At 39.3% G+C, this 22,989-nt stretch overlaps 1 protein-coding gene and 1 long non-coding RNA gene across 2 annotated transcripts in view; one reads left to right on the forward strand and one right to left on the reverse strand.

Moving 5' to 3' along the window:
- LOC140902904 (uncharacterized) overlaps positions 1 to 13,678 on the forward strand; it is an 86,879-nt gene extending 73,201 nt beyond the window's left edge. Inside the window, exons 3-4 of the long non-coding RNA XR_012156136.1 lie at positions 10,328 to 10,398; positions 13,576 to 13,678. This is a non-coding gene — a long non-coding RNA (uncharacterized lncRNA). The remainder of the gene's footprint in view (positions 1 to 10,327; positions 10,399 to 13,575) is intronic.
- IGF1 (insulin like growth factor 1) overlaps positions 1 to 22,989 on the reverse strand; it is a 77,236-nt gene that overhangs the window by 27,271 nt on the left and 26,976 nt on the right. The window lies entirely within an intron of this gene.

Raw genomic sequence — 22,989 nt, forward strand, 5'->3', positions numbered from 1 at the left:
TCCATGGAGGTTTGTTTCCTTTTTTGTCAGCTGTTAGCTCCAAAGAGGTTTCATATCATGTAGGTTAAAGTTTACTTAATAGAATTTTTGGCTACCATTTAATCTACTGTAGCAAAGTATTCTGCTGTTTCTTGAAAATGAGCCAAGTTATAGAATTCCAATGGTTAAACAGCTGGCTTCTGTAATAACAGCACTTCCCTTTAAACAATGCGTGGCCATGAAGTAATTTAGTAGGGCCTTTTCTATGCTAGACTTTTCTTTTTGCAGCAAATTCTCACTGCTGAGAGCACAGTTCAGCTCTACTGGTAGTAGCAATGTTGGGAGCTCTACTGTAGACAGCTACAGAAGGTCTAACCATCCTGCCATCTAGACCTCCTCTGAGGATTAGAAGCTGCACTAGTAATATTAATAATGAGAAATGTCATGAAGAATAGTCCAGAAGAAACACAGACCTAGCTTACTACTACAAGGGCTCTGGAAGGAATTGTGGCATCAGCTAAATCTGAGTCATTACCCAAGTCTTCACATTGTGCTGTAATAAGTAAAGTGTTTGTCATTATGGGAGCACAAGCTGAGAGTGATGTTTAGGCCCTGATTCAGGAAACCATCCCAATTTAGGAAACCACCTAAGCACATGCTTAACTTTAAGCATAAAATGCAAAACGTGAAATCCAAATTAAATATCGTCAGATCTACAAAGCCAAGATTTTTAAATGTGACTAGTGATTATGGGTGCTCCACTTTTGGGTGTCTGATACTGGCCACCTAAGCAATGAGGTGCCCAAAATCACATTTGAAAATCTTGACTATGAGGGGGATCATTTGCTATTGGCAATGGGGGCAGTTGCCACCCTGGCATCCATCTTGGTTTCCCCTCCCCACCAGACTTTTCATATGCTTGTGTGTCTTCCACTTTTTGCCTCCTCCATGTGACTTTGAGGATATGATACCGTCACACATAATGTTCTATATGCTGACACAACTTTGCCTCCCAGAATTTTTCTGCAATGACGCCCCTGTTGATGACTAAACTGTTCCCATTGTAACTTCTGCATGAGTTTACTTCTGTGGCATTTCTTTAGGGTTTCCAGTCACTACTGGGAAAACTAGAGGCCTGTGTTAAATCAAAAGGAAATGTCTGTGTTTTGATGATGGTATGGAAGATTTACAGAAATCTTGCTACCTGTAGCAAAAGTTCCTGTACACTAGGAATGATTTAAAACTTAAATCTAGCAAGCAAAGCTAGCAGATTTTAATAAAAATGTAGTGCACTTGTTTCGAACCCTGAATCCTTAGTTGCAATTTTGCTTTTATGTTTTATTGAGTGTTATAAAATTAATATGTTTGTTTATGTCCACCAAAGTGAGCATATATTTGTAAATATATGATGAATGGATGTACTAGCTCTGAAGCCTAATTTTTACATGTATGAGACTAAAGGATGAGTTTTATCAAAATATACCAAGTAACATTTGAATGAGAGTTGTGCATTTTTTTTTTAACATTGAGAACACTAGATTGCAGGATACTTGGTTCCATTGCATTCTAAATGTAAAACAATAGGGGATATCGTCTCAAATCATTGTAAAGGGCTTTGTCTTTGCAAATCCTAAGAGAGTTTTGTTGGGAACGCAAGAGCACTCAGGTGGCATAGCCATGTAACATATGAAATCATATGACTTTACTGAGAGTTTTGCCTGAGGAATCATATAATCATAAAGACTTAGGGCTGGAAAGGGACCTCAAGAGGTCTCTAGTTCATCCCCCCCTGTGCTATGGCAGGATTAAGTGTATAAAGACTCACGGATTAGGTTTTATGAGAAAAAAATCACTGTGTTTTGAATAGAGAAATCCACACAGACAACAAAATCAAACATTGTATTTCAGCTCTGTATTAATAGACTGTAGCTAAACCTACTTAGAAGGAAATTATTACTTCCATCTTTGTGGATTTAGTCTCCAGTTTAACTAAAATTAAAAATTAACACAGTGTTTGTCAGACAACCGGCCACATAATTGAACAGGGTAAATTTCTTCCCCTAGGAATCTGCTTTCAGAAACAATTTTTTGCTCTTCACTGGATATTTAATCTTAATTTCCCCCACCCCCAAGAAAACCCAACAATCCCTCTTAAACTTGTTTCCAAAGTACAGAGTTTGTAACAATTTACCCTCACACATAGGTGCATTGCACTATGCCATCTGCACAGAGCTGCTATTTGGAAGCTATTAAGTGTACTAAACATGCAATAAGGCCATTATTTGCCACATGGTAATTTCCAAAGTCAGTTGTGCTGATGTGAAGAATAAGGCCTATAAGCTTGGGTAATATTGCACTGGGATACGAAGCAAATATTCTATAGTTTTAGAATTCTTGAAACAAAACAAAACAAAAATCTGAACAAAAAATTGGGAAACAATGTGATGTATTGCTTTAGACCAATACAATTCTCCAGGGGATGAAAACCTTGCCAACACAGCACAATTTACAAGCCTAGGTCAGATTCCAGCACTGGAAAGTGCTGGACGCTGCCAAAAAAAATATACTTTGGCAAGAGAAATGCTTTGCTGGACAGAAATTCATTTCTAAGAGAATAGCCAGGTTTATCAAGGTCTAGGATAAGATAATCAGAAACCAGTAGATCATTGTTACATTTGAATTCACAGAATGTTGCATACTATGGTGCAGCTTCCATGGAGGACATTGGTATTGCATTCTTCCAACTGTAATGAGAATATATTCCCTATTCTTGTTACAATAAAATAAATTAACATTACACCATATCCTCTTTTTCTTGTATTTTTTCTCACAATGAAGTACTGCATAACAATTTTCTGTGGTAGTGGAGATGGCACTGCTCTCAGCTATCCAAGTAAAACATGGACCCCCAAAATCCAGTTTAGATGGGGATAGAGGCATCTTTAATATTGTTAATGAAATAAATATTGGGAATTGTGTGATTATGGGAGACTTTAATTTCCCAGATATAGATTGGAGGACAGGTTCTACTAATAATGGTAGGGCCCAGATATTTCTGGATTTGATAGCTGCCAGATTTCTTCACCACATAATGAACCAACAAGAGGTGATAATATTTTAGATTTTTGTATTGGTAAGTAGCAAGGACCTCATAGAAGAACTGGTTGAAGAGGGCAGCCTTGGTTTCAGTGATTATGAGCTAATTCAGTTTAAACTAAATGGAAGGATAGGGTCTTTGATTTCAAAATGGCAATCTTTACAAAATTAAGGAAATTATTTAGGGAAGTGCACTGGAACGATGAACTCAAAGATCTGAGTGTGGAGGATGCTTGAAATTACTCTAAGTCAAAGTTGGAGAGATTATCTGGAGTCTGCATCCCACACCAAGGGAAAACATTTGTAGGAAAGGGTTGCAGACCAAACTGGATGAATAAGCATCTCAAACAGGCTATTAAGAGAAAGCAGGGAGCCTACAAGGAATGTCAGAAGGGATAGATCAGCAAGGAAAGCTACCTCTTGGAGGTCAGAAAGTATAGGAAAAAAGTGAAAAGCCAAGCAGGGCTTGCAAAAGAAATTAAAACCAATAATATAAGGTGTATAAATAAAAAGAAAACAAGGAAAGAAGAAGTAGGATGGCTAAGCACTGAGGATGGGGTGGAGATTAAAGATAATTTAGGTGTGGCTAAGGCTGCGAGTCTGTCACGGAGGTCACAGCAGTCATGGATTCCATGACTTTCCAAGACCTCCGTGACTTCTGCAGCAGCTGGTGCTGGCCCAGAGCAGCAATTTGGATGTGTGGGAGGGGGCTCAGGGCAGGGCTTTGGGGGTTGTGTGAGAGGTGCTTACCTGGGGTGGGGGGCCTCCCTGAAGCTCCTAGGCAGTGGAAGGAAGGGGGGGGTGTGTGTCTCTGTGCTGCCTGCACCTGCAGGCCCCATCCCCGCAGCTCCCGTTGGCTGTGGTTTCCAGCTAATGGGAGCTGCGGCAGCCGGTGCTTGTGGCGGGAGAGCAGAGGAGCCCCTGCCCTGGCCCCTGCCTCTGCTGCCTAGGAGCTGCAGGGATGTGGAGCTGAGTAGGGAGCCCCTGCCAGCCCTGCCAACTTCCCTAGGGCCTGCGGGGGTCCTGGGTCACCTCCCCCAGCACCCATAGTGCCACCAGACTGCCCTCCCCCACCAGAGCACCTCCACCCAAGTTTTAGTCATGGTGGGTATTTTTAGTAAAAGTCATGAACAGGTCATGGGCTCGTGAATTTTTGTTTATGGCCCGTGACCTCTCCATGACTCTTACTAAAAATACCCATGACTAAAATGTAGCCTTAGGTATGGCTGAACACCTAAACAAATACTTTGCCTCAGTTTTTAATAAGAGTAATGAGGAGCTTGGAGACAGTGGCAGGATGGCTAATGGAAACAAGGATATGGAAATAGAAGTTACCACATCCAAGGTGGAAGCCAAACTCAAACAATAATGGGACCAAATTGGTGAGGCTCGGATAATTTCCATCCAAGAATATTAAAGGAACTGGCACATGAAATTGCAAACCCAACAGTAAAGGGCTGTAACCTATGACTGGAAAATTGCAAATATAGTATCTATATTTAAGAAAGGGGGAAAAAGGTGACCTGGGAAACTACAGGCAGATTAGTTTGACCTCAATTGTATGCAAAGTCTTGGAACAAATTTTAAATGAGAGAGTAGTTAAAGTCATTGAGATAAATGGTAATTAGGATAAAATACAGCATGGTTTTACAAAAGGTAGACCGTGCCAAACCAACCTGATCTCTCTTTTTCAAGAAGATAACTGATTTTCTAGCCAAAGGAAATGCAGTAGATCTAGTCTACCCAGATTTCAGTAAAACAGTTTATACAGTTCCACATAGGAAATTATTAGTTAAATTGAAGAAGATCGGGATTAATATGAAAATTGAAAGGCGGGTAAGAAACTGGTTAATGGGGAGACTATAATGGGTCATACTGAAAGGTGAACTGTCAGGCTGGAGGGAGGTTACTAGTGGAATTCCGCAAGGATTGGTCTTGGCACCAGTCTTATTTAACGTTTTCATTAATGGCCTTGGTACAAATAGCATGAGTGTGCTAATAAAATTTGTGGATGACACAAAGTTGGGAGGTATTGGGAATACAGGGGAGATCTGGAATATCATACAAGACAACCTTGAAAATTGGAATAATAGAAATGGGATGACATTGAATAATGCAAAGTGCAAGGTCATGCACTTGGGGACTAACAACACCGTCATGAAAAAGGCTAATGCAATCCTAGAGCATCAGGTGAGGTATTTCCAGTAGAGATAGAGAAGTTTTATTACCATTATACCAGGCACTGGTGAGATCTCACCTGGAATATTGTCTGCAGTTCTTGTCTCCTATGTTTAAGAAAGATTAAATAAAACTGGAACAGGTGCAGAGAAGGGCTACTAGAATGATCAGAGGAATGGAGAACCTATCTTATAAGAAAAGGAGTACTTGTGGCACCTTAGAGACTAACAAATTTATTTGAGCATAAGCTTTCATGAGCTACAGCTCACTTCATTGGATGCATTCATCGGATGCATCCGATGAAGTGAGCTGTAGCTCACGAAAGCTTATGCTCAAATAAATTTGTTAGTCTCTAAGGTGCCACAAGTACTCCTTTTCTTTTTGTGGATACAGACTAACACGGCTGCTACTCTGAAATCTATCTTAATGAGAGGAGACTTAAGGAGCTTGGCTTGTTTAGCCGAATGAAATGAGAAACGAGGGGAGATATAAGTGTGCTCAATAAATACATCAGAGGAATAAACACCGGGGGGAGAGGAATTATTTAAATAAAGAGCCAATGTTTGCAGAAGAATGAATGGATATAAACTGGCCATCAACAAGTGTAGGCTTGAAATTAGATGAAGGGTTCTAATCATCAGACTGAGCTTGATACATGTATGGAGGGGATAGTATGATGAAATTGCCTACAATGACATATGGCCCATTTGTGACTGCTATTAGCAAATATTTCTGATGGCTGGAGATGGGACACTAGATGGGAAGTGCTTTTAGTTACCATAGAGAATTCTTTCCCAGGTGCCTGGCTGGTGGGTCTTGCCCACACGCTCAGGATCTAACTGATCATCATATTTGGAGTTAGGGAGGAATTTTCTCCTGGCTCAGATTGGCAGAGACCCTGGCGTTTTCGGCTTTTTTTTTTGCTTTCCTCTGCAGCATGGGTTAGGGTCATTTGCTGGTTTGAACTAGTGTAAATGGTGGATTCTCTGTAACTTGAAGTCTTTACATCAAGATTTGAGGATTTCTGTAACTCAGCCAGAGGTGATGGGCATATTACAGGAGTGGGTAGGTGAGGTTCGGTGGCCTGCGATGTGCAGGAGGTCAGACTAGATGATCATGATGGTCCTTTCTGACCTTAAAGTCCAGTGAGTCTATGTATCCTTTCCTTGCCCACACTCAGTAAAGACATGGTCCTGAGAAGAACTATTATGCCTCTTTTATACCCATCTTTTCCTATGGTCAACATAGCATCTCCCTTTTTCTGGTTGGATTAGTGGGCGAAAAGCCATGTTAAAGCCATTGTTTGAGTAAAATCTTGGCTCCATTGAAGTCAATCTCAGAACTCTTGTTGACTCCGGTGGGGCCAGGATTTCACCCTAAACATTGCCTGCAAGAAGCTGCTTATGTAGGCCCTGATCCAAAGTGCATGGAAAGCGCATCCAAAACTTCCATTGTCTTCAGTGAGCTTTGGATCAGATCCATAGTGAATAATTCTCTGCTTTTCCTTCCATCTGTCCTGATGGAGAACAAACATCAGCTCACTAACATGTAAAGAGAATGGGGTCAATGGATGTTTGGGGAGACCTTGAAGTAGGCAAGTATAAAAAAAGCTAGTGAGAGACCCTATATCAGAATGATCATTTTCCTGTGGTAATGCTTGTGAAAATGGAAGAGAGTTGACTAATCTGGCTACATAATAAAGTTTCTAACCATGTAGTGCTCCTTGTATGTCCTTCCTTAGCTGTATTCTGAGGAATGATAGAAGATAACAAATGACACTTGTGGTGTTCTTCTTCCTACATTTCAGCATCGATATCTTGTTAGGGACAGTAGGATTTAAGCGCTTTTGCATAATATATAGAATAGTATAATATAGACATAATAGAATTTGTTTCTCTGTGGCATCTTTCACACTCCAGATATGTCAAAATACTTTACAAAGATGTGTTAGCCCAGCGACTGTGTAAGACTGCACACAGCCATTATAACCCATGTTGTTATGTGATTTTTATTTATCCTATGATAACCTCCAAAGGTCCTGATCACAATCAAGCTACCATTGTGTTAGCCTCTTACAAACATATAGGTAGACAATGCTCCCTGTCTCAAAACATTTACAATCTCATTAAAGACAAGTGAGAATAATAAGCAATAGGAGGGACAGGAAGAGGGAGACTGAAGATAATGGTAATAATATTGTACAGTTATATAGGTTTGCAATGTGCACAATATGATAGAGGCTCAAGTTAACATTACAGAGCTCTTGATCAGCAAAGCAGCAGCTTCATGCTCTAGCCTACATGATGCAGAAATACAGAATGAACCGTAAATAAGCCACTAACATTTCATTCTGTATCTGTGGCTTCAGGTTGAGTAGCATTGTTTGAATCAGCCCTGACTAAGAGCTTTGTCGTTCCAGCTAGGGTACTTTTCTTTAGGAGTTAAAGGGTGATTGGTTACCAGAGCTGTGACAAGATAATGACTTAAATATGGCTTCTTACATAATTTCAGTTTGTAGATTTCTTATGCCCATAATTTTAAAAGTGAGTTATTTGCCAGGAAGTAGAATTTTGGTTTACTGCCACTTCCTAGCTATTGAGGTACCTATATGTCCCTGTCATCACTATGTTCCCAATGCCTCCCAAGTATTTGTGAAGATATCCATGCAGGAACTCTGATAGCTAGTGATGTATTTACCTCTTTTTCAGGTGGGAAACTAAAGCACAAAGAGATTAATAGTTGTATTAGTTCATCCCTTCTTATGTTAAGTAGCACCTTGCTCAAAGTTCAGAAGGTTCCTCACGGAGCAAGAGACTTCTCAACTTGAATAGTGGTGGCAGAATCCAGCCTGAAGTGATTTGCCTAAGGGAAGTCTGTGACAGTGCAAGGAAGCAAAGTTAGATCTCCCAAGGACCAGTATAATGCCTTAATCACATCACTATCTTCCCTTCAGCCCTCTTTTTAGTTATTAGATTTATGCTATTGGCTTGTAAAAGAGTAACCTTGAAAGAAAAACATTCCTGCAAAGTCATGATGCTCCTGTTAAACTTGTTTAATGAGCTAAAAGAAAAAGTGAAGCTTTCCAGTGGGGCACATGGTTATTAGAGAGTGAGAATAAAGTCACAGGTGAGAGAGGGACAGTGAGTTGTGTCTGGGAAAAAAAACAAACAAGTAGCTAAAATATACTGGTGGTCCTGATTCATCTCTCTCTCTCACTGCTTTTACATTACTGTAACTCCATTCACTTTGATGGATTTGCTCTCATTTAACACTGAAGTCAGTGAAAAGAGAATCCAATTCAGCGATGGCAATAGAAACAAAAAGAAAAGGAGTACTTTGTGGCACCTTAGAGACTAACCAATTTATTTGAGCATAAGCTTTCGTGAGCTACAGCTCACTTCATTGGATGCATACTGTGGAAAATACAGAAGATGTTTTTATACACACAAAAAATGGGTGTGATAAACACCCATTTTTTCATGGTTTGTGTGTATAAAAACATCTTCTGTATTTTCCACAGTATGCATCCGATGAAGTGAGCTGTAGCTCACGAAAGCTTATGCTCAAATAAATTGGTTAGTCTCTAAGGTGCCACAAGTACTCCTTTTCTTTTTGCGAATACAGACTAACACAGCTGTTACTCTGAAACCTGTCAATAGAAACAAAGAGCATGTTTTGAGAAATAAATGAAGCTTCTCCAGAGATGTTCTTTGGATGATCGAACACCCCCTGCTGCTGCTGAGGGGGTCCTAGAGGGATCAGCTCTGGTATAATGCTTGTAGGACCACAGAAGACTGTTTACAGGCAGTGAAATTTGGGCGCAAACAGGAAAAATTCCTGAACTTGCAGAGCTGACAGAGCCCTCCTAGTCCTGCTTTTTTTTTTTTTTTTTTAAAGGGCCACATGCTTTTCTAAATGGGAATTTTTGAGTTCTTACTAACTTGGTATAGTCTTTTTAGTGGAGTTTAAATGATACATATGTTAAATTTCCCCTTAAAATTGAGTTTCATAAGTAACCAGAGTAATTGCTTTCTTGTACTATTTCCACTCCAACTTTTCTAAAAACTTGAATGATAACGGAAAGCCCAGAATCATTTAAAGATGTTTCTCTGAGATTTCTCTTTTATTTGGCAGTCTTTCTGTCGTATTCTTTCACTAGGTTCATTCTCTGGATGAAACAGGATCATTGTAAATTTTAAGAGAGGTGTGGTTATGTTGAAATCTGTATCTGAAAGGAATCAAGTTTTCACTCCCGCTCCTCCTGGGATTAGTATAACTCTTAAATCCCACATGCTATATTAAAAGCTCACAGACTTCTTTTGAGTCCACAGTATTACCCAGATACAAGGATTTATGCAGAATAATCTAGCTCAGTTTATGATGTGGAGAGACACGATGAAACAATAGCTCAAAAATGTGTGAATTTTTTCATTTATTTTAATGCTATGTTAACTTGGAATCCTAGAATTGACCATTTAAATGTCCATGTTGATGGATGTGTTTTCCTCTTGATTATTCTTCTAGAAAGAGCCAGACAATGTTTTTGCCTAGTCACATCATGACAGCCCCTTCAGTGGACGGGATGGTTCAGAGGACTAATGTTGCATGTTTTGAATATGCAGTTAGGCAACAGTCAGACTATTTTCTACTAATTTTTAAACTGGGTTAAACGTGAGGTTTATAGTGACATGGGCTAAAAGTGGTTGACTCAAGCAGTGTGGTTTTTGGAATATTGCAGATTTTTGTGGGATTTATGTTCAGCTTCATTGACACTTGGGCCTGGTCTCTCATTCCCCAGGCGAACAGAAGTTAGGAGTGTTCTGGAGCAAAAATAGTAGCAAGGGCAGGAGGGAAAAATACTTGTCTGTAACATACTTGAGAGGTTTATGGGCCACAAGTGCCATATTAGTGTGGTAGTAAAGGAGGGCTGAACAATTTTTATGAAATAAATATATTTCTACAAAATGTCTTGTACTCCTGTGTAGATTATTGGAGAGCACAGTCTCTTTTAACTTTCTAGCCTTCAACATCTGTAATTCAGTTTTCATTTCTTTAAATGTTAATATTTCCAAAGCCTGGAGGAATTTGGAGGAAGCTTTGTATCACCTGCATGGATTCTAAATTGCATCTGAAGCAACTGCAAAGGTATAGACCACTGTATGGATGTCTTCAAGCATTTTTTGTTGTGTGCCCTGAGGTTCTTAATCAGTTCAGTCAGAGTTTTCTTAATCTATCTAAATGTATCTAAAATGAGTAATCTGTTATTCAAGAAACTAGATTAATAGTTCCAGTTTCACATAAGGAAGTGATGTGAAACATGCTCCCTGGGAACCAAAGTTTGATTTAATGAGATGATAGACATTTTTGACTGACTTGAATATCCTTGAATTGTATGCAGTGTAGTTGTAACCATGTCAGTCCCAGAATATTAGAGATAAAGTGGGTGAGGTCATATCTTTTATTGGACCAACTTCTCTTGGTGAGAGAAACAAGCTTTTGAGCCACATAGAGCTCTTCTTCAGGTCTGGGAAAGATACTTCAAGCATCACAGTTAAATGCAAGATGGAACAGATTGTTTAGCATAAGTAGTTAGCACATATTCCACTCTACCTTGAATGTTTCCTTAGAATGGAATATGTGCTTACTACTTATGGTAAAAACAATCTGTTCCACCTTGCATTTGCTGTGCCGCTTGCAGCACCTTTCCCTGACCTGAAGAAGGGCTCTGTGTGGCACAAAAGCTTGTCTCTATCACCAGCAGAAGTTGGTCCTATAAAATATATTACCTCATCCAACTTGTCTCTCTAATATCCTTGAGTTTTACAGTTATAGCTGGTATTGAAATACAAGAGCTGAGACAAGTAGGATAGAAAACAGAAAAATCCCCACCACAAAACTGTAGACTTTGGATCAATCCCTGTGATTTTGGGGAGATAAACCTTTGCAGATCTAGCAAAATCACCATGCATTGCTATGGCCTCTGCTGATATCATAGGAAAGGATATGATTAATTATTTTATATATATAAATGCGTTTTGTTAAACCAGAAGCAGTTTGTATGTGAAATTCTATTAACTGTGGGTACAAATGAGGGACCATGTTTTGAAAATCTGACCCATGATGGAACTGATCCAATAACTTCAAAGTGTTTGTGTTTCATTGTACACTTGTATGCATTGAATTAAAAATATCCACCCCCTACCCACACCACTAAGGAAAAATGACTGGCAAGTTATTTGATAAAATCTCATTAACTCTTTTAATAGTTTTTGACACTTTGAAAGAGAATGTTTCATTACCATGAAAATGGGGAGGAAACTCTTGAATGCAGTATTACATTCCTAAACATTTCTATAGTGTGACATGCACTGTGTTTACTTTTTCCCATGGTATCAGTATTAATGATTAGTAACAGCTCAATTAAAATGGTAAGTAATCCATTTTAAATAGGTTTAATTTAAATAATATGGGATGATGAAATATGAAGGTGCAAAAGACATGAGGTTATTTTGTTTACCTCTTGCCATTGAAGGACAGTCCATACAGTATATTCTAGAGTAGCTTCTCCAGTCTAACTTGAAATGACTCAGGTAATGTGCAACAATGTTCCCTTATGGAGAATATTCCATGGCCTAATACCATAGATGTCAGTGTTAGGAAGAGCTTCCTTACACCTTATTTGGATTATCATTTCCTTGACTTACTTAAAATTTCACTACTCTTACTAATACGCTCTTGGGAAAGTCTAAGTAGTTCTGCCACATTCTTGTTGTATTTACACTGTTCAAATGTTTATGTAGATGTCTATTGCACCCCTCCTTTAGTCCTCCTGTACCAAAGCTATACATAGTTAGTTCTTTCCATACAGAGTGATTTTTGGATAAAATACGACTGCTCCTCTCACAGCACCTTTGGTCAAAATTTGTACCAAATGAGCCTTTTTTGTGATTTGGGAAAGTTGGATTAGCTTTTTGCCTCTCGTTATTTTTTCATTTCAATGGGAAGTCCCAGAACAACCCAATGAGGTTGTTCAGGTTGGCTGGAAGAAGGAAGTACTGGAAGTCTAATAAGAGAGTCAATTCATGTAAAATTTCCAAATTAATGTCTTCATCATGTGAGATGTTTTGTGCCTTCAACTCCCATTAAGGAGAGGACGCTCAATATTGGCTGCTCAGCACCATGCAGACCAGACCTTAATTTTGCAGATCCCCAAAATTTGTAGAGCTCAGAAAAGATTCAGGTCAGCATCTGGGGTGAAATTCTGCCTATGCTGAAATCAATGGCAAAGCTCCCATTGACTTCAGTGGGGCCAGGATTTCACTACTGAGCTTTTGGAGGCTTACTCAAATCAAATCTTTTGTAATTTGCCTTTGCTACTTCTGATCTTTCCTCATATGTCAGCCTCTCATGCCTCTTGGTCGTTGCTGCTGCTCTTCTTTGGTTTCTCTGATGTTAGTCATTAACTTTCTGCTAATGAATTGCCCAGATCTTGGATAGTAGCATTCAAGATGCCTTTTTCTTTATCCCTCTAGCAGTTAGACGGCAGTTATTAAAAAATAAAATGCAATCTGTTTAAAAGCCTCACAATTATATTTTTCATCTTCTATTTGTTATAATAAAAATGTTCTGCAATAAGCCATGATCATTCAAAATTCTTAGAGATTAAAAGATGATGACAAATAAACTATTGAATGAAGCCTCATTTATACAACACAAGAGTTATGTAATCTGGAGGCTATTCACATTTTAAAATATATATAATTTGTTGTTTGCGAGTAATGAACAGTCACCATAAGAATGGTTTATGGTAATATTTTTGTTATCAAAACTGAAGCTATTAGGACCATATTAATATAACAATCCCAAAACAAAGTGTGAACCAAATGTTTTGATCCATTATACAATTACATATTACAGTTTTGTGTGTGTGTGTATAGTTACATCAATAGATGTGTAGATCCTGGTATGTGTGCAGTTATACTGGTATAAAGGTACCACTGGTATACTGGTATAGCTTAACCCCTTTCACTTATGGACGAGGCTTTTAGGTACTTAAGGAAATTTTGAAAATGGGACTAATTTCCTTGGGCACTTTTGAAAATTTTATCCTACATCTTCAAGTATTTGTTCTCTATTTATTTTTTACACATTTTTGCATCTTGACACAACAGCCATAGGAACAACTGTAGAAATATAGATGAGTTGCTTCAGTGTTGAAAGAATTTGGTCTCCCCATCCCATTTCTTCCCATTCAGCTCAATGACTCATCTGGTTCTTTTATCTGTCATGATTCCATCTGTGAAAGAGTTTCCCTTTCTCCAGGTGGTTGGTTAAATGAGATACCATCGGAGCCAGGACATAAAATTTTGAGGGAGCGTCATGGAATGGCACTACGTAAGCTGTAAGCAGCTGAGCTGGAGACAAGAAGGAAGAGAAAATGGGAGAGGTAAAGGGTTATTTATTTTCCCTGTCCTAATAGTACCGGTTTAGATGTCTTGCCTTAGCCAGCACCCTGTGACTCCATTTCCTAAAGTTGCTTCTGCATAAACCTGGTGTGGCTGACCTCAAATTCAGTGGCAAACTGTCAGAGCTGAGCTTTGGAGCCTGTGACTGGTTCCCCTCCTCCTTCACAGTTTGGGATACCTAGAAATGTCAGGGGCTTATTTTATCTTTGATTTAAGAATAAATACGTTTCAGGTTCTTTTCTTGGTAAAGATAACCTTGAAAAGGTAAAACATTGTAAATTGGTTAGTAGGATTGAGTTTGTTCCAAATTTTTCCTAAAAAAAACCCCATAGGTTATTTAAGGTCCTTCTTATAGCCACCCATGGATGGACTTTGGGGTCTTTTGAAAATCATGACCACTTGTCGATCCTCGTTAGGAGGATCCAGATCACTTTGTGGACTGAAGGAGTTAATTATATTTTGGTGGAAGAGAAATTATTGTGCTAGTTCACCTCAGAATGCTTAGACCAGCTCTACAAACTGTAATAGGTGCTTTATGTGTACCCAGACATCACAGATACAGTAGATTACAAAGGCAGGATAAGTCTTAACTGTAGCAGAAAGGCTCCCCCTTTTGATAAATTCCTCTGGTCTTGTTTATGTTGGAATTGAAAGTGATTTGACGAATCAATAATACTAAATAAAAATTGGTGATAAGTATGTGATTTTCAGGAGGTAAAATTCCTGTTGATCACTTTCCCCTTGCTTTGTGAACATCCAGTCTTGTATTATGAATAATTTCCTGTTTTCATGGCTATCAGCTATGTATTCACGTAACTATAGGTAATTGTTTAAATGTTACAGATATATTGATAGCGGATTAAATGATTATAATAAAAAACAGATGCTGAAGAACAGAACTGATTTAAGTGGTTTTCTGCTATATACAGAATTATTTTACTGTCAATCCAGCTAATCTTCCTTCCTTTCCAGATTAAATGGAAAATTATGGTAAAAAATCTGGCGATATAAATTTAGGGCAAGATTCTGATACTCTACTTTAGTAGTGCTTTACTCCAGAAATAGCGGGTCCCAATGATTTCAAAGGGACTGCTTGTGGAGTAGAGGTACTATTCCATGTAAATAAGTATATCAGAATCTGTCCCTAAAACCTGATGATAATTTTTTTTATATTGCTACTGATCTCTACAGACTTAGTTTTTAGCTTTATGCCACTCCTTGTCAGCTTTGTGCTGTGGAATGTCACAGGGCTGACAGCTGGTGGTGTGGAGATGAACAGCCCAGTCCTGTTTAGCGTCAAAAATATGCTTGGAAAGTATTGCCATAAAGTAGAAAGACAAGACACTGTAACTGCTGAAAACAAGATGTGCTGCTTATAAAATCCGTGACCTATTGTTTCCGACTGTATCAGAGAACTCCGTGTTGGTTCTAATTAAACATATATGTGTAGGTGTGTTTCACCACCATTCCTCAATAATGCAGCCATTCCTCAATAATGCAGCAATGAGGAGATAATCCTTGCTTCCTCTCCAAGGTGACGTCACTGCATTAGATCTCTTGTGCTGAGAAGCAGGACTTAGAAAAGGTTTATGTTCTTAGCACTAGCATTTAAAAATATAATACTCATTTCAATAGAATAATTTTAGCTCTGCTAACTCTTAATATTTATCTTGCAAGATCATTAGAAAATTCTGTAATCATTTATCTCCAGTTTGGGGGGACGGGGGAAGAGAGAGAGAGAGAGAGAGAATGGGGTGATCTAAAGATAAATAAACTTTGTGTTGTAGTGTTCCTCAACCACATCTGGCAAGTATCTAGAATATCTTCCAAACTGATATGCTGAAAAATGGCTAAGTAAATTCAATATTTAGGAGTTCAAACATATTGTTAACATTTTAGTGGTGAAGCTGGCAATAATTATTGAGTATATTTGTTCTCTAAGACAGTGGTTTTCAACCTTTTTTCATTTGTGGACCCCTGAAAAATTTCACATGGAGGTGGACCTCTTGGAAATCTTAGACATAGTCTGCAGATCACAGGTTGAAAACCACTGCTCTAATAGAGCTGAAGTTTCTAATGTATGATTTCACATTGCAAACTTTCATGTCAGACACTGCACTGGCTGAAGATGTCGTGTCAGTGATAGGGCACCTGCTTTTTCATACACACATACTTGTGCCATCTTCCATATCTTCTTGAGATTCATTTTGACTAATTTCCTTCAGAAATTGCTAACGCCTCTCCATGTTTGCCATAGGCCATGCATTAATTACTACCTCTGTCCTGTTGCACAGACACCTAAAGCCTCTTCTATTAGATATGGAAGAAGAAAGTTAAAAGGGTTAGGTGCTCAGGACTGGCCCTGTGGCACTGGCACAGCTCACGGTGGGGACCACTGGGCACCAGGAACAAGTTATACACTCTTATTGTGCAAATGGTACATGTAATAATTTGATAGCAAAATATCTCTGCTAAAATGAACAAAAAATCTTTGTACAATGATCATCAATCTAGTGGAAGAACTGAGGTTATAATAATCATGAAATATAAATTGAGATTTCTGCCATAGACTATTACCAACCGAGTAAACTATAATTAAGGTTGCATGACAATTTCCATTATGAGACCCTGTTTTCGGTTACTTATAGCCTAGAAAACTAAAACCTTTTGGGTTGAAATTTTTATGCAAGATGGCTGTCCCAGGCTTAATTTTTTGGGGACGTTTCAGCTAAAACAGTTCTGCCATTTCTAAGAATGCGATTAGGGCCAAATACATTGTTTTGCCCATATTAAAAAAAAATTGTTCAACTGTTTTGTTGAGAAGCTGTACCACTTTCATGCTGCAGAGCAGAGACTTGAAATTTGGCAAGTAGGGTTGCCTGGGTGTCAGGAATGTGCAATTTGCCATGTGTGTGAAAATTTTCCCACATTTGGCCAAGTTATAAGCCTCTGAAATATCTCAGTTTGCACATGCTGAATAGAGAGTTGTTACAGTTTGGCAGCTATAATCTCTGAAAACTCCATCTGTATTGAGCTTTGGTTCAGGCCCAACATATCTCCTACATGCTGTCCAGACTGTGCATGCGCTGTCCCCAGAGAGTGACGGACGGTCAGAGGGGAAGGAGCAACGGGAGAGCAATGGCAGCAGGAGCCGGGGGGGGGAGGGGGGGGCTAGGGAGGGGGGAAGGGACAGGAACAGAAGGATGCATATGCACAAGGGCACCTGTTGTACAGGCAACATTAGGCATTTCCTAACTCCTGAGTGCGTGAATTTTCAACCTTGACCACATAGACGTTTGTTTTGTTTCTATGTAATATCACTTGTAGAGTGCAGTGGCACTGAAAGGGTCACAAAGGCCCAATCTGTGCCTAAGCTATGACTGGCACAAAAATCTGAATGAATGAACCTATTGGACTAAGAGAGCAAGAGTCTGCAGAGACAATGGAGCTGTCTTTGAAAACCATGTTAAAAAGCAGTTCAGTCTCAAAAGATTCAGAATTTCAATTCAGGTAAGATAAGTTCCATCCCCTAAATAGATACGTAGCCAAACCCTTTGAAGGCAACTCTCTCCTCTCTGGCACCCTCCCAAGTCTCATCCTTGCTGCCTTCCAGACCAAACAAATTCTTCAATCATCCCTGACTATCCTCTTCACTTCCCACTAGCACTCCCGCCTTTCTTTCCAGTCCAATGCTAATTCACAATTACTATCTTTTTGAAAATAGGATAGAAAATTAGCTTCTTTAATTAAGAAGGAACATCCTAAAAGTTCACAATAGAGGGGTTTTTTTGGCCTTAGGAAATGCAGCAGCTAAAATGGAGCAGGAATAACTAGATTGAGACTTTTGAAACCTCAACTGGTTTCCCGCAGTTGCTCAGAAATCCTTACAAACGCTGCTTTCAGCCTGGTCCTGAACCCACTTCAGATACGCATGAATGTAAGTGTGAAACATGCTGAGTGGCAACTGAAGCTCCAGGGAAATCTCTCAATTGAGTCTGTTACTCTTTCGGGATTGATTTACAGAAACATTTATAGGGAAAGGAGTGGCGATGCTGCCCTGTCACTAGGAGCCTTTTGGCTCATCCCTGATGTGGCATTGGCTGAGTACTCTGGAGAATGAAGAGAAGCTGCTTGCCAGGCTGCACCACTGAAGTGGAGCGAAGCAGCAGTAGTTGCTATGACACACCTAGGGAGAAAGGGGGAAAACATGAGCTGGAGGCTCAGAGAAAGTTAAAGGATGAGGAGTCAGAACATACCTAAAAGTAAACTGAAGACTGGAACTTGGTACTTAAAACCTAACTGCACCAGTTTGCTCAGCACAGCAATCTAAAAGCTTATGTGGTAAGAGAAACAAACCACTGTGTAGAAAGATATGAATTATGGTTGAAGATTAATGCTATAGATGGTGACCCACAATATTATTAGTTGTATTTATTATTTATTAATATCCTCCAAGAGTCTCAGAGCCCGGTATCAGAATTGGAAAAACAGTTTTTATCCTTCCCTTAACATTTCGAATGTATCCAGCACAATAATGTCGAGGTGCCTTTTACATAAATAAGGTACCTAACTATTGTTCTGTCCAAAATAGATCTAAAACATTCTTTCTCACCTTTATTTTATCTAATTATGGCTGTTTTTCATGAGACCATTGCAGGAGATCATTATTATTGTGGGAAAGCCTGCTCAAGCAGATCATGCTCTATACCAAGACTTAGGCTCATGCTAGTCCTCTGGTGTTAGAGAGCTTCACAGCCTAAGGCCTTGCATCTAGAATACCTTGCCCTTGAGAGTTTCATTCTAGGGATTGCTAATTGCAGTATTGTGTTTGACCATAGCTGATACATGAAGCATGAAGAGAGAAGTGGGCTCTGAGATAACACGGGCCTATCCCACTGAGGGCTTTTGATATTCAGGATCAACACCTTGAACTCATGCCAAAATTAGATGGGAGCCTTTGTAAAGTGCAGAGCACTGATTTTTTTATTTTTTTATTTTTTTTTGCTCTTTAGCCTGTCACGTATTGAAGGCATGGTGCACCAGCGGCAGGAGTTTCAGCCTCCTTATGGTTGCTCCTCTTCCTCCCCTTACAGGATAAGGAGAGAAGTCCTCCTTAGCTTTGCTTGGATGCAGTGGTGGTCAGATCAGATTATAGGCACTATTACAACACCCCTGATCTCTCCCTTTAGGACAAAAATCCAGTTCAGTCCTTGTTGGGCATTATGAGTAGGTTTGGAAGTCATTTCCATGAATTCTTTAGTACTTGTGGGCTGATTTGCACTCCATTAGAGTTCCCATATTGGATTTGATCTGGGATTGACTCACATGGTGAGCACATTTGAAAGAGTCTGTTTCCAGAAGGGGTTTTCTTGCATTTTATGTCAGATGCAAATAATATAGTACTCTACCTCCCTTGTCCTCTCTTTTTATGTGGCAAGCTGAGCAGCCTGGTGCACAGAGCTACACCAATTCATACAAGGCCAGTGTAGTCCTGACAATAGCCTCCTGTTGTCATCGACAGGTAAATGGCAAGCTGAGTAGCATGGTGGAGCAAGCTGTGCCAGCTTATAGAAGACCAGTATAGTCCTGGCACTAGTCTCCTCCTGTTTAAACTAAGGGCTTGTTCGCTCTGACATCTCCACTGATCACAACTGTTGAGGTACCATGAAAGGAGAAAGGTGGCTTCTTAGATAGCTGGGCTTTATAGGTCAAAACTAACCTGAAAACAAATTGGAAGCAGAGCAGGTTGTAGAGCATATTTAGCAAGCTGCCCTATAAGACATTTATAAACAAATGAGCCACTGGATTCAGCACTAGCTGACATTTCCCAGTGATCTTCAGATATAGCCCTGTGTAGACAGCAATATTATGGAGGTAATTCCAAGGTGGCAAAGGAAGAGTTAACTGTAGCAAACTCAAAAAGTAAACTTATGTTTTAGCTATCTATGAAATGGATCATTAAATTATCAACACATTTTTCATCCAAGCATGTGGGAAGGCTGAAATCTAATTCTGCTGAAGCCAAAGGTGAGATGTTTGAACACATGGGAGTTTTGTTGATTTCAATGGGGATGGAATTGGGCTCATATTCTGCTTTTAAACCAATGTTAAAATAAGTCCTTTTGTTTGGAGAACAAATCTTAATACAAATCATGGACCCAATCCCATGCTCTTTATATTGGCAATGTTCTTGCTAGTGTGCTCTACGTTTAATTTCCATGAAATTTTGTATAATGGTACAGAGATTTACTAAAAGCTTTGAAGAATTCTGTGCAATCACGTGATATACAGTAACAGTTTTTTTTGAAAGCTGTAGCTAATTTTTATTTATTTATCAATTGGAATGTGTTTATTGCATTTGCTTGGGCTTATTCTGGTAGCTGATTATAACCTATAATTTCCTGGCATGTTCGTATTGCATTTTGCTTAAAATTTGGATTAGTTTTATTCCAACAATGCAATTATAGATCAATGAATTTCTAAAGCAAAAGAAAAAAAAAGAATTTATAAAAGGTGGAAAACATTCTTGAAAACATACAAAAAAGACAAGGTAGAAAAAGAACAATTGAACCTTATTGTGTCTAGTAAAACAGTTTCATTACACTCTAATATGAATAATATTTATATTGTTCTTTTAATCAGTGGATCTCAAAAACACTGAATAGGTTAACTAGGTTCCTCCTTCCCAATTTGCAGCTCCCACTTGTGGATTCATGGACTGTATGGATAGGGGCCAAGTTAGCCTTAATGGTGTCTTACTGAACTTGACCATTTCAATAGCTAACTGCTATTGAAGCTGCTAATAAAAAATTTCAAAAAGGAATATTTAATCTCTTGGTCACCACTTTGAGACCATGCCAGTTTGGTAAAGTCATTACCATCTATTGGCCGCTTACTGACCTATGTGAAACAAAACTGGCATTTCAGTCTAGTTCTTAGTTGCTATACATCCCCATTACAAAATCTGTTATCATAGTTAGTCACTTTGGGCAGCCCAAGTGATGGCTTAATTATGCACCGAAAATGATGAACTACTTCTCTCATTCCTAGAGATGGTCACTCTAAGTCAGTGTTCAGGCATGCTGCCAGAACAATGGTCATGATGCTTGTATTTTATTGGTGGTGAAACCTGCCCCTGCTACCTCAATTCTGTGAATAAATAAAGGATTCCAATTTCTACTGCTAGCGTTCTGGCTTCACAACCTCTACATTCTCTTTTTCTTACTTAAAAAACACCAAAGAGCTCTCATATTTCAAAAAAATATCTTGAAAGATGCTTTTATTCACCATATGTGACTGTTGAGATTTTAAGTTGCTGAATGAATGCATAGTGCATTTACAGAAGTCACATTGCTATGGTTATGAGTTACGCAACGACACAGTGTCAGTCTTCTGACTGGAATCATGCTATTTAGCAATACCATTTGGACGAGCGAGTTCACATACTGAAGCCTGTCCAACAGTTCTAAGAATTTTGTATTGAAAGTATTCAGTATATTTCTTTATGTATTGCGGCATGTGTTATTGTTCTCCACAAATCTCAGTGAACTTGGGGTCATTGGATTGCTTTCTTACTGGCTGCACTGAGACTGAGCAGTCGTCAGTGCACTTACTGTAATTTTAAATGCATCTAAAATGGACCACAAAGCAGTGCTTTAAAATAGTATTACGGCTGTACTTTTAAAATAGAATGAAGGAGGAGTCAGAGACTGAAGAAAAGGTAGGTGATTCAAAGTGTAGTTTGTTACTCTGCCCTGGGGTCATGCTGCTGTGAGATTGTGATGCTCGACTTCAAAATTCCTAACTTTTGTCAGCTTCAGGCACAGTCTATTTATTCTAGTTTCTTTGTGATTGTAGGCCTTTCAGTAAGGAAATAGTCTTCCACTGGTATACAAATAGATCTGAGTTTGCCTCAGGGATGTGTGCAATCAAACTCCTCTGGGGCCGGGGTGGGGAGGGCGAGCTCCTCCATCCCGGGCCAGGGCAGGAGATTACAGCTCCTCTGGTCCTGGGGCCGTGGGGGGAGATCCAGCTCCTCTGGCTGCCAGTGGATAGCGAGCTCCATGGGCCATGGGGGGAGTGGTGTAGAGTCAGCTCTACTGGCCCCAGGGCTGCGGTGGGGAGATCCAGCTCTTCTGGCCTTGTGGGGGGGAAGGGAGAGCGAGCTTCTCCAGCTGCGGGAGGCACAGGAAGTGCCCCTCCAAAAGTGGCCACATTTTTATTCCTGCACATGCCCCTGCTTTGCCTGGATAGCTCGCCATATATTGCGTTTAAAAGCAACTAGCAAAATGAAATCTTTACTCAATGTATACTCCTCTTGCTTTGAAAACATAGAAACAAACAGCTATCAGTTTCTCTGTTCTTCTGAAAAATTCAGGTCAAAGCCAGTTAAGATGGACTCATTGGGAAAAGCCTGATTTGTCAGTTCAAATTGTTCAAAGTAGACATCAGTTTTTGAGAGTTGCACACAATGGTGAGAGAAGAAAAGCCACAAAGGGAGAAAGCAATGTATAATGGCACTTTGACACATAGAGAGGACTGGGATGGTTCAAGGTATTAGTGGGGTTTTTGTGGTTCATCAGTTCAATTCCAACCAGACTCAATAAGTGAAATGCGTTACAATCTGTAAATGGTTGGGAAAAGAGTTAGTCGTCTCTGTTATAGTTCCTAAGGGGCAATAATTCACATCACAAAACCATTGGCACTAGCTGGCACTCTTGTTAGTAGTTTCAGTAGACTGGCAATGGCCGAGTGAGCAGAAAGCCTGAATTATACTTTCACCCCTAGTAGCCTGGAGATAGTCAATCCAGCTCAGGGCTGAAACACATTACACCTTACTGTGAGGGATGCTTACACAACTGCTGCAAGTTCTGCACTTGTGGACTAATAAAGAGTTTCTGTCTCAATGTTTCTCAATGTTATCTTTCACTAGCTCCTACATTAACTTTTAAAAAAAAGACAGAGAAAAGAAGGTTGTCATAGTTCTTTTCTTTTCTTTTCTTTTCTTTTCTTTTCTTTTCTTTCAGCTAGCTAAAACCAGGAAATAGAGGAAATCATAGGAAAGAGTCAGATTTCATGAGATTTCCAGACCAAATTGGTTTACATTGGATAAGAAAGCTAAACGAATTTCTGAACCTTTTGAGGTTCACTGACAACTTTTATGCTGGAGGCTTTACTGATCTAAACTGTGCTCAGAGAAATATATAGAGAAGAGATGTTGAGGTGTGGGGAGTTTAAGAAGTTATTGATATTCTCTTAAGAGGGTTTGCTA

This window comes from Lepidochelys kempii, chromosome 1, assembly GCF_965140265.1.
Source record: "Lepidochelys kempii isolate rLepKem1 chromosome 1, rLepKem1.hap2, whole genome shotgun sequence".
Classification (NCBI taxonomy): Eukaryota; Metazoa; Chordata; order Testudines; family Cheloniidae; genus Lepidochelys; species Lepidochelys kempii.